Here is a 9,457-nt window from a genome sequence, read left to right as displayed (position 1 = left end):
AGGCGCCCTCTATTTTAATATATAAGCCCGGCAAATAAAGCGAAGATATAATTGCAGATAGAAAGAGATAGAGACAGACAATTGAGTCAAGCGAGCAGTAGTGACCATAAGTAAAGTGTGTGAATCGTTGTGAATTGTAGCGTGTGTTTAAGTTAAAGTGACTGTGGAAATTACGTATATTACAAAGTTTGTAACGAGAAAGAATAAACTAGTTTTAATCAAGAAGGGACTTGTATCACTGAAGTCACTCGGAAAGAATTTTTACTGGAAATTATCAAACAAGCAGATACTTAACAGTATGATGCTCGGATTGATTTTCAACAGAAAGTATTAAATATCAAAAATATTTAACAGATTTATGAATGTTCAGTATAGAACAAATTGAACACAGACAGCCAAAGAAAAGAAGTAAACACTTGTGTACAAATATAAACAAAATATTTGTCAATATGGCAATAACATGAAATGCTGAGGCTTTTTCTAGATATCATCTTTACATTCTGATAAATTATTGGCTTCTGGATCAAATATGAGAGAGTACATCACGTGAGATGGAGACAAGAACAGAAATCACAATGATACCACTTAAAAATGGTTGTGTATGTAATATCTATCTAATTTACTTGGATATTTGGAATACTCGGAAATCCTAATTTTGATTAGTTGATAATTTTTGAGACAATTGATTTAATCACAATTTTAATTAACTGATTATTAGAATAACAGGAAACAGTGATGATTGGAAACACTAATTTCAATTAGTTGATTATTTTCATCACATTAATTGACTAATCATAAATACAATTAATCAATTAGTTTACAAAACACTAATCAATGTAAATGGTGCTTTTAAGTAATAAATTATGTTGATTAATCATTTAAGTTGTCCAGCTCTATTTCTCTTAGCCTAAAGGATTAGCACAAGTTTACATGCAGAATAACTACACAAGAATTTGGACCAATTATCAGAATACATATAAATATAGCTAAGGAAGAGTGAGACGTAGCAGTTATTTTAACTGTGAGAACATTCCCAACTGATTTTGCACTTTTAAACATACTAGCTACCAAATACTTACCATTTGCATACTGCACATTAATTACTTAATAAAATGAAATAAATGGTTAAAATGAGATCACAAATATTCAATCACTAAATTGTTACATGATTATTCACTGGAGATTTTCATAAGCTTTATTATGGATGTCTAATAAAGCATTAAAGCCAAATTAAGTATATCTCTTCACATCTACACACTTACTCCAAAAATACTTATTGTAACAATACTCAATAAATTATTATGAAAACCATTATACTTATAAACCTATCAGATAAATATTTTTTCTGAATTAAAATTGACTTCCAAATCTTAAATTATGGCCAACTGCATTCTAATCTTTATAACAATACTGACTGCCTGGTTAATTTTTAGTTTTGCTTTAAGTACATAACATGCTTTGATTGGAAGTTAATATTAATTACTACCCTTTACAATCAAGTTTGCCTTCTCAATTTTTCAAGAACCTAAGAAAATTGTCTAGGAGAAGTAAGCTGGATTTTCTAACTTTGTTCAACACCCTTTATGGAAAAGGTGATTTGATTTTCTGGAAAAGAGGTCCCCTAAACATTTTGATGTATGTTGTAAACAAAAACTGTGGTAGCTGTTTTTTCTGTTAGCTTTTGAATTGTACAGTTCTCACAAAAATCACAATGGCTTTTCATAGTCACATAAGAGTAGCCTCATTCAGAATCTGTGTAACACTTTATTCTCTGTTTTATCATTCAAAAGCTTTGAAATTTAATAAATTTTATAAAACTCGGTAAGTATGTAACTGTATGGAGATAAACAGTTATTGCAAGAAGTGGACTACCAATTAAAAACAGCAAACATCACACATTACATGTAAATTGTAACAAAATCCTTCTGCTTGGAAATGTAAATAATTTTGTATACATTCTGCTATTAAGTATTACTTTAATTCAGTATAAAATGTTTAGGAAAGTCTATTGTGCTTTTATTTAATGTAATCAAAAGTAGGAATGCACCAATTGGCAAAGTACACTAAATATGTATATTTACTACAAACAGTTGTTGATAAGCTTCACGTAATAAACCCAAGAAACTAATCTGTATGTGTGTCTTAAATTCAAGTGAAATATGGTCTAATACACGCATATGTAATATGTTAATAATAATGTATTTTTTATAACCACTTGTACTTACATGTTTAGTGACACATTAGTAATAGATCAACAAGACATTTTAGCCATGATGATACATAGTTCACAATAACATGTACTATAGTATAAAATTCAGTACTTCTTGACCACAGGATGCTTCTATTTTAAAGCTGATGTCAGCATTTAGCACTTAACATGAAGAATCTTCAATGTCATAGTACTCATACTCAGTTTAATCCAAAGATCACTTTATTCACAGTCAGCTTATAGTAGGTTATTTTCAAATAGTAATTGGTGTATTATTAATCCAAATTTTGATTAACTAAGCTTTCTGGTCAAAGGAGTTGCTCATATCTGTATCTGGTTGTTTTTGTTAGAAATACGAGCCACTTATATAAACTGACAATGTAAAAATTATTTGATTGTACATATGAATAGAGCTGGCTGATTATTGGAATTTGTCAACTGATTAACCATTTAGCACATTAATTGGTTGCATTCAACCAAAAAATTATTCTCACAAGAAACTTGGATAGTTGGCACAATTGAAAATAATCAGAAACACTAATTTTAATTTGTTGATCATTTTTGTGATATTAATCAATTTAATCATAATTTCATTAATCAAACATTTTACATAACATTAATCAATACTCATATGTAATCAAGTTATTCATCCAGCTCTACTTGATAATGAAAGTGATAAACCATGGAGAAAAATGAAATCAGTTTGTCTGTTAATATAAAAAGTAACTGTTTAAAGTGTTTTAACTCCTGCTACACAAGTTTAACTGGTAATGAGATTGATTGTAAAACACAATTTGTCTATATTTAGAAAGGTCTCCTACATGTAGAAAATAGATTTTTGCATACAATTTTTTCATTCACAGCTCTTATTGATTGATAATATTGGGTTCTAACTCTTCACAAGTGACAATATTATTGGAAATTTAATGCTGAACTTTTAATTTATAAAATGTTTCATTTCACTTTTATGATTAATATATAAATTGGGTGGTAATTCTGATATTGCATCATTATACCTTGGCTGGAAATATACAATATCCTGAAACAGTGTTACAGAACAAAAACTGGTACCATATTTTGACTTTACATCATACATGGAAATGTTTAGCAAGGTTTTTTCAAAAAGAAACTCAAGTCAAATCTTTTCCATAAAGGGTATTGTATAAATCTTGAAAGATGAGCTCTTTTGAGAATCCTCTTGTACACTAAAAATGCTAAGTGACACAAAGTATTTACTCTGTGGAAGCCATCCAACAAAAAAATAAACCCCCTTATATCCATAAAATTAACAAACAAAAACCTGAAGGATTTCAAACAATCAGCACACATCACAGTTGATGTAACTGTTAATTTAACCCTTTTGTAATTTGTTTAAAACACATCCTTAGTAATGTATGTTTGTTGACATGCTTTATCCCCTGGCACAGAATAACAGATGTAGAAAAGTTGTGGACATGTACTAATTGTTTAATTTCCTTAGGTATAAATTACATACATGATACAGCATTTTTTATCTCATAATAGCTTGTACCAGTTTGGTCCTGTGTTTGTGATCTCTTCCTAAGGTGGGAAAAGCCAATCTCAAGGTGTGACATAGATGCTTTCATAGATTTGTATGAATAGAGGGTTCTCTTCCTTATGCATCGTACTTGGAATAGTCAGAGATGGGGCTAATCCATGTATTATGGAATACTGCACTTGGACCCTTTGTCTGACTTCAAAATGCAATAACTCCTTCTGTTCTCATCCTGTGTGGGCATAATTTGGAAGCCCTTCCCCAGCCCCAACAGAAAGTTATAAGCCAACTATAAAGTAAAATACACAACATACAAGTAAAATACACTACACATAATTGTGATTAAATATCTATTTCATTTCTTCACTTACTTTTTTTTCCTTTGCTGTCCATATTCAGTTTATTTTCTACATACAATTTGCTGAATCTGCATTTTTTGCAGTAAATTTTAGCTTCTTTTTGGATATCAGTGTACCTAATTACAACACACACCACCACATCATCATCATCTAACAAACTATCCTACAAATTACCAATTGTAACAGGAAAAGCATTTTGCATAATAACCAGTCTGGACCTAAGCTTCCATAGCTAGCTACATATTTACAGGCATTAAAATGAGGTGAAAAATTTTGAAATGGTGTGCCTTCTCTTGAGAATTCAAACCGTTAGCATCCCTAGTCTTCTGGTTGGAATGTCAAAGTGGGCCACAAAAAAAAAAGACTTTCACTTCTTTTAAAATCCTAATTTAATCACTATGTATTTCCTCTAATATTCAGGATTTCAAACCAAACTTTACCCTTCTAAAACACCAGCAAAACTCCGAGAGGACTGAACATTTAAATCAAGTCACCTCTAATACTTCTGTGCCCCAGAAAAAACAAGTTTAATGGTTTGAATCTCTTTTTAAAACTTAGATGTTTATGAACTTTTTCAAGTCAATATTTTTTCTGTAATATGGGAACCAAAACTGAACATATCCTGAATGATGCCTTACCAAATTTTTGCACAATGTGACAATGATCTCTTTATTCTTGAACTTAAATTTCTAAAAATAATACCAGAACCCTATTTGCTATTTTCTCCATTTCAAATATTCACTTTCCACCACATCTACTAATATTTCTCCCAACAAAAATTAAATAAACAAATATGAATAAAAATACAAAAAATAGTTTTTTTCTAAATTTCCATATCCTACACACATCTTTTACATTTACAATGATGAATGAACGTTATTTTTCACAAATAAGCCCACTTGGCATATTCCAAAAGAATCAGCTTAGTATCATCAACAAACTTAATAATCTTACTACTTAGTACTCATAGTATTCCACATCCGTGAAATATAAACAACTATTAGTGATTATTACTCATAGTGCTATTAGACTAACTATTACTATTAGGAGTAGTAGTGATACTATGTAGTGTAGCAAGTAAACTGTAAAGAGAGCTTAAACTTTAATTATTATTATTTTTTTGTGTGCAGAAACACATATTACAGTAAGAGAAAAAATACTGTAAATACAGAGTTAATTAGTTAATAATAATATAAATTACAAAGAGTGACACTGGCGATAAAGTGACCTAGATTACCACCTGCAACAAGCAATTGCTTTTATAACCTTACGTGAATAATAAACAAACACTTATTTCATTTCAAAAAGAACCGATCTAGCGTCATTTCTACGCTATTCAAATATCGCGATTTTTCAAAAATGAAAGTGAAAACATAAGCGGCAAATATATTAATAATAATTTGTAATAAAAAATAACAATATTAAATAAATACGAATAACATTTCATTATTTATCTAAGACAAAATCAGCATATATATAAAATAACATCAATCAAATCAATATGAATCTCACACAGATTACCCATGAAGATGTAAATTTCTTAATTACCTGAAAGTTAGTTAGGCTTTGTTGAAAAATGCATATTGTCAAACAAAACTTTGGGTGAAAAAATAGTAATAATAGTTTTCATGAACTTGTGTAATATTTGAATATATTGTTGCGTCTCTGTTTGTTTGTTAATTTCCCGAAGAAATTTGTTCCCAGAAACTTCAGCGATACAAGTCCTTTCTTAAATAAAATTCTTTCTTGATACAACTTTGTAATACACAGAATTTCCGCCGTTACTTTAAACTTGACTACCTTTATGAACATACGCTATAAATCACAGTGATTCACACACTTTACTTACGGTTTGACTCGATTATCTCTATCTTCAATCTCTCTATCCATCCCATTCTGCTATATTTGCCGGGCTTATATACTAAAAAAAGAGGGCGCCTGGAACAGACTAGAGTTGCCAGGACAATTCAAGATCTTTCGAGAATCTCATGACATGTTACCAGAGTCACGTGACTTCTGCTGTCGTAACAAAAGTAAATTCAGAAAAGCCTTACTAACAAAATGAAACAATCCCATAATTGACAAATACCCAGGCATATCTCTGTATGTCTTTGATAGTGATTTCCCCACACATTCCTAATCTTATGGAAATATTTCTTATAATATATTCCACATATTTTTATATTTATTAACTTTTTATGTTTTATGTTCAGCCATAAATAAATCATCTTTCAATTCACGAGATTGATATTCACATGCATAAGTAAACACTATCAATTCTAAAATTTAAATACATTGTTAGATTGTTGAATGTTGATCTAAATACTAAAACCTTCTTTACCATTAAAACTTGTGTCATTGAGAATGACCGCATGAGTGATCGAAACGTCGTACCTATCAGGCCCGTAATCAGAATGATTTCAAGGGGTGTTTCCAAATTGTGAGATCAAAGGCTAAGAAATATTGTGCAAACCACAAAGCATTGCTAATGCTTCGGAGGTCTGGGAGCATTCTTCCCCAGAAAAATTTTCAAACATATGTGCTATGAGATTATATCTGGAAGCTATTTTGCATGAAATATACCTTAAACAATTGCAGCTGTGCTATAACTATATAAGCATAATTTACATCACAAAATAGGTGGTTCAAGCGAACCCTCTTCCGTATGTGTATGCTTGTTCTAGAATATAATTTTCCTTACTGTAAAAGTTGTAACTAGAAGTAAAATATAATTAGTAGTAAGTAAACTCAAAACGAAATTATTAACAATATAGCTTACAACAATAGAATGGTATTATACACGTCTAAGGGTTCTTAACGCCGATATTTTTTATTTATTTTTTACTTACTTACATGTGTAATTATTATCTGCGACCAATATATATATTTAAAAAATATATAAAGCGATCGTTTTCACGGTGAGTAGCCTACACATTCAACAGTATGATTACTAACTAAATATTTTTGAACACTAATTAGTTACTATTTTTGAAAATTATTTCGGTCACTAATTGCCAATTAGATTTTATCCAACGTTTCGGCTGCTAATCTGCTGCAGCCTTCAGAGGTGTTCTGGGAAGAAATGTATATGGTAGCTGAAGATGTGATTCATTTCCTGCGTCTTCTTGTAGGTCACACAAATGAAAGACATCATTCAAAATAATGTACTATGTTATTTATATATAAAAATAAAAATCTCTCTGTGTGTTTGTTTGCTTGCTTACTTGTTTGTTTGTCCACCGCGTTCACTGCTCAGTACACACTTCCCTCACGTGAAGGTGCGCAAAATGACAATTTTCCGTTTTTTTCATTGATATACGCGTCTATCGTCTGCTGGACGAACCAGTAATTTTATCTTTAACATGTTTTACATGTTTGTGATTCTACGCAGACTTGACATTTTTTGGTAAGTTTGCGTTTACATTTAATTTACAATATAGCATTAAAATAGATAGGCCTATTTAGTTATAGACAATTGATTATAGATCTATTAATACATCATATATTTAATCTCACATACAAAAGAAATGTATGCAGAATTAGAATGTCGTGTATGAAAAAGCAAACAGTAGGCCTAGCCTATAAAATAAAATTATGCCGTCTGCCATAAAATAAACTAGTGAAAAGAGTGAGACTTAAATTATAATATTTACTTTGTACAATTAGTTTAAAGTCAAGTCAGAGTAACTGGTAGAGCACTTGCATGAGGTGGAAGATGGGTTGAACCTGGAAATTGTATTATTTATTAGCATTAGAGTATATAGGCCTATTTAGTAATAGATTATTAATTATACATCTACTAATACATCATATATTTAACCTCACACACAAAAGAAGTGTATGCAGAATTATAATGTCGTGTATGACAATAAACGGGAACATGTTTTCATCCAACGTATCCAATGAATTCCAACAGATCTCCCCTTCGAATTCAAACGGCTGCAGTTCCCAGTCAAATTAAGCTTTGCTATGTTAATCAACAAAGCACAGGCCTAGACTCTGAAAGTAGTGGGATTTGAATTGACGTCACCATATTTCTCTCATGGACAATTCTACGTCGGATTCTCAAGAGTGGGGAACAATAAGGGCCTATTTATCCTTGCCAGTGAAGGAAAAACAAAAAGTATCTATCAAAAGGAAGCCCTGATTTAAAACAGGTTTCCAGTTTATTTTCAAAAATCAAACCTAAGGTTGTTGTTGTTTTCATAAATTCACAAATATTTTTCACCTATAGAAATATGGAACGGAGAAATAGAGAGAGAATTGTTTTTTTTTTGTTTTTTTTTCGAAAACCCGGGAAAGGCCGGGTGACGCTGCCAGTATATATGTTTTAATGTGGAAGGAAACTTTTAGCAATTTGATTTTTCTAGTTCAGCCATGACTTTCTCGACATGACAAATGTTCTATACAAAAAAACTAGCAAATAAAAAAATATCCTGTATCAAGTTTTCATTAAATTATTTTGGGGTTGACAGATGACTTCTGAACTTGTTGAGAAGTAAAAGTTCATGATTCACTGAAGTAATGAAATATATATGACATGGTAAAACAGACACAATATCCAACGCAATACGCTGCGTAAGTTTTACTGCTTTTCATTACATTTCAAAACAGTTTTAATCATTAAGTTAATTCTACACTAATATCAGATGTGTTCGAGTTACGAAACGCAAATAAATGGCACTAAGCCTAACCCTGGCAGAATCTCAGCCTTAACGGTTAACCACTAAACTATTTAACTAGCCAATTTTACACATAACACCTCTGATCATTTACTTGCTAATATCTCTGTTGACTTAATTTTTCTTGTTTTTCTGCCTTTCATTGTGAAATCTACTGTCTGCTTATACAGAATAATATTTTGGAGATTTCTTCGAGAACCTGAACTAAACGTTAACTAATATTTAAAAAATGCTTAGCTAAGTTTTATCTACTTTCGTTACAGTGACTGGGGAAATTAAATATTTAATCGAAACAATTAAACATTATTTTTAAGGTTCGGTGGCATGATTTATTATAGCTGTCATTCTTCTTAATTAAATTGTTATATATACTACAGAGCAAAACTTTAAAATGTCTAACCTACATAAAAATAACTTCTCTAAACACATCTTGATGGCTAATCTCGATCATAATTTGTAATAGTGAGCAAATTTAAACAGAATATGTTTACAATCTTATCATATAGCCATAATGACAGGTGAACGCGACTAAGTACATATTTCGGTGATACAACGAAAAATCTCGAATACATATAAAAGTGATTAGTAAATCTGTTACAAGTGATGTATTACTATAAAAATGGATAATACTGTTGCGTCATCGAGGTCACGTGACTGGTGTGGCGCCACCTATTTTCTAGAACTATCCTGT

The 9,457-nt window shown here is 30.7% G+C and overlaps 1 protein-coding gene across 5 annotated transcripts in view; it reads right to left on the bottom strand.

The window, feature by feature from the left end:
- Positions 1-5,427, bottom strand: part of LOC106473858 (coatomer subunit beta-like) — a 42,497-nt gene extending 37,070 nt beyond the window's left edge. For 4 of the 5 annotated variants that reach the window (XM_022402250.1, XM_022402249.1, XM_022402253.1 and 1 more), the window contains exons 1-2: positions 5,120-5,427; positions 3,741-4,014 (exon numbers count right to left, since the gene is read on the bottom strand). The gene's annotated coding sequence lies outside the window, so the exon portion shown is untranslated. The remainder of the gene's footprint in view (positions 1-3,740; positions 4,015-5,119) is intronic. The other variant, XM_022402251.1, reaches the window with a different exon arrangement.
- Between the last annotated feature and the right edge of the window lie 4,030 nt (positions 5,428-9,457).

Source organism: Limulus polyphemus, unplaced genomic scaffold (genome assembly GCF_000517525.1).
Source record: "Limulus polyphemus unplaced genomic scaffold, Limulus_polyphemus-2.1.2 Scaffold6565, whole genome shotgun sequence".
In the NCBI taxonomy this organism is placed as follows: domain Eukaryota; kingdom Metazoa; phylum Arthropoda; class Merostomata; order Xiphosura; family Limulidae; genus Limulus; species Limulus polyphemus.
This window is presented reverse-complemented; position numbering and strand designations above follow the sequence as displayed.